This window comes from Brassica oleracea, chromosome C3, assembly GCF_000695525.1.
Source record: "Brassica oleracea var. oleracea cultivar TO1000 chromosome C3, BOL, whole genome shotgun sequence".
In the NCBI taxonomy this organism is placed as follows: Eukaryota; Viridiplantae; Streptophyta; class Magnoliopsida; order Brassicales; family Brassicaceae; genus Brassica; species Brassica oleracea.
In genome coordinates, this window is record NC_027750.1 from 57,019,399 (window position 1) to 57,022,614 (window position 3,216).

Consider the following 3,216-nt stretch of genomic DNA (forward strand, 5'->3'; position numbering starts at 1 on the left):
TCCAGACTTACCATTTTGCTTGTCCTCAAGCAAAACAAACAGGCAGTTCTCTGAAAGAGGTTTTAAAAACAGCAGTGACTCATATGATTTAAAACTTAGAATCATCACCTCTACAATATTGCAATCTACATCTAAGAAGTCCTAATCACAAAAGTACATCATACTATATCCTAGCTTAGCAACCAAATTCATCTAGCCAACAACTAAGCATAATCTTGTCTTTCATTCCCCTCTACCAACCTCATTTCTTAGCATAAAATAAAAGTGAAGGCTTTACCTTGGGAGTATCGATCACAGGATCGTAGGATTTTCAAACAAGTATCTGGACCTGCAGGTAAACATTAGTTCATATCCTCTCTCTCTCTACTAATTTTCTCTCTTGGTCAAAGTCTGCATATATGCAAGATCATTAACTAAGATTGGACAGGCTTCCATGAATCAAGCCTTAATGGTGGTTGCCACGAAGTCATGTTCACTTCTTTTTGACCTATATTCTAGGATTATTTGTGAAGAAAGCCTTAATGGTTGTAGCCACCAAGCCATGTTTTAATCCTTTACCTATGAAATTCTTATGAATCAAGCCTTAATGGTTGTAGCCATCAAATCCTGTTCGAATTCCTTCCTAATAAATCTCTAATATCATAACAATTTTTTTTTATATAATCTATATTTCGAAAATAGAGAGAGAAAGGGTGATAAATTTATATACACAATGCTTTACCTTCCAGACTTGTTTGAAGAATCCGATCCCATGTATACCAAGCCCCAAGACAAACAGTTGTGTCAGGTTTAGTGTTGGAGGTCAGCTTTGGTTCCTTCAAAACAATCTTAGCAAGAGTGGATAGTTGACAGGTGATCCACTTTATTATCTTTAGTACTATCTGCAATCAGAAAGTCTAGAATGGTGCTAAAGAGTGGTTAGATATCTAGCAAAAATCTATAAGTTCATAATCCCCTTCTTAACTCAATAATAACTTAATTTGAAAACATTTTTAATAAGACTAATAAGTAAATAAATATCAGTAAACCTTCCCCCAGACATAAACTACATTGTCCCCAGTGTAAATTCAGTCGGAGTTATGGTTAAAAATAAATCATAAGGACTCAATGTAACAAGGAGGAACGATATACCAGACCAGAATAGATGTCGACCGATGTAAGGATGTTGATGTCGGTCGACGCAGGTAAAGCAATGTCGATCGATGTCGACTTGTTAGCGTCGGTCGATACAGATGGCAATCGTCTACTCGGATCTTGTTTTTGTTTTTATTTTTATTTTTATGACCTGCAATAATTAAAAACCAACATAAATAGTAAATTAATAAAAACTTAATAAATATACCTAATAGTGGGTTGCCTCCCACTCAGCGGTTTGTTATAGTCATTTAGCTTGACTTTGGAGGTGTTTTGGCTAGTAGTGTCGAATTAGGACTTGTTGGAAAACAAGTATCCATCTCTTCTTTGCGCTTGTTGAACCATGTACCAGTGAAGTCTTTCATTGCTTCATCCCATCTGCGCCATTTATCCTTCATTGCTGCAGTTGTGTTTTCAATCTGCTGCAATCTTTCACCAAGACTCTCAAGGCTGAATTGATTTCTGGTAAGTGCGGCGTAAGTGTCAGTTGAGATCTCCTTTCCATGGTAAGGTGTGTTGGACATGTCGGATGTCGTATTTGATACTAGCCGGCCTCGGTTTGTATCACTGTCGATCGATGTTGAATGGTTGGTGTCGATCGATTTTTTTTTGCGTCTGTCGATCGATATCGATGCTTCTGGTCGATGCGCAATTCAACTCTTAATCTCCACCAACTTCCCTTGTATAGCTTCGACCTTGGAGGTCAATGCACTGATGGTAAGATCCATTGGGAAATAGATGTCATCATATCTCCCATCAAGCCTATCCTCTGTAGTTTCCAGAGCTCTATAGATCCCTTTTACCAACTGAACTACCTCTTCTCTGGTGTGGAAATCTGGTTGAGACTTCATTGTGTGTGGGCGTGGCGGATTGGTGTCGATCGATGCGGCTAAACGGTTGTCGATCGATGCGTGATGGTGTCTGTTGATCGATGGTGACTGTCTGTTGTTGATCGATTGGGGTGTCTTCTGTCGATCGATGGAGGTCGACCAACGTCGGTCGCGTTCTGAATTCTGGCTATGTCTTGTTTCATCTCCTCCATGCAAGTGGTTAGCCAACTTATACTATCATTCAATGGATTGTAGACACCATCAAGCTTCATCTGGAAGGCTTCTTTGTTCTTCTCATGTTCACAACAGACTCCATAGAACATCTCATTGATCTCGTCCTTGGTGTAGATCTCTGGTACCAACTTCGTCTGTGTGAATGAGCTAGCATGTTCAGGAAGACATATGTAGGCTGGTTCATCTCTTGAAGTTCTTTCCAGAAGTCTTCTGATATCCTTGGTGTGAACAGGAATGGTGTGTCCATCTAGATCTCTGGCAAATTCTCGATCATTTTTGTAGACTCCATACTCATCTTTCTCTTCCCAGTAGAATTTCTTGTTACCATAAAGGTCAAAAGCTCTTTTGCCGAATTTTGGCTGTCTAGCGACCGTTGGGACGTCTATGTTGATCGATGGATGGGTTGTATGGCGAGATCGTTGTTTGAAGCTGGTTTCTATGCCACTAGCTGTGTCATAGAACTCCTTTGTAGTCTTCTGTTCTCGGTTGCTGCGTTGATGCATGAACAGATTGTCTGCTCCATTGGTTGTTTGAAGGATATCTGCGATATTTTCTTGAGATACGTGTAGTGTGCGGCCATCTATGGCTTTTGCGTAGCCATTAGGGTCTCTGAAAATACCAAATTCGTTTGGAGTTAGGATCGATGAGTGTTAGACACAACTGGTTGGTTTGCAAGTTGCATACTGCTCCCACTGTTGACAAGAAGGCTCTCCCAAGTAGTAGAGAAGAGCTCCAGTTTAATTTGATATCCAAGATATGGAAATCAACTGGAACTAGGCATTGCCAATCTGCACCTCTAGGTCTCTCACAATTCCTCCTGAGTTCTTCTGGGAACAATCCACAAAAGTGAACAATTCCTGCGAAGGCTCCACCTGCAGACTTAGATGGTCTGCCATAACTCTAGGTAGGATGCTGTCTGATGCTTCTGTGTCGCACATGGCATGTGGGAATTCAATACCCTGCACTGTGCATGGTATTGCAAATTGCCCAGGATCACTCTTCTTCTTCAATGTAATCC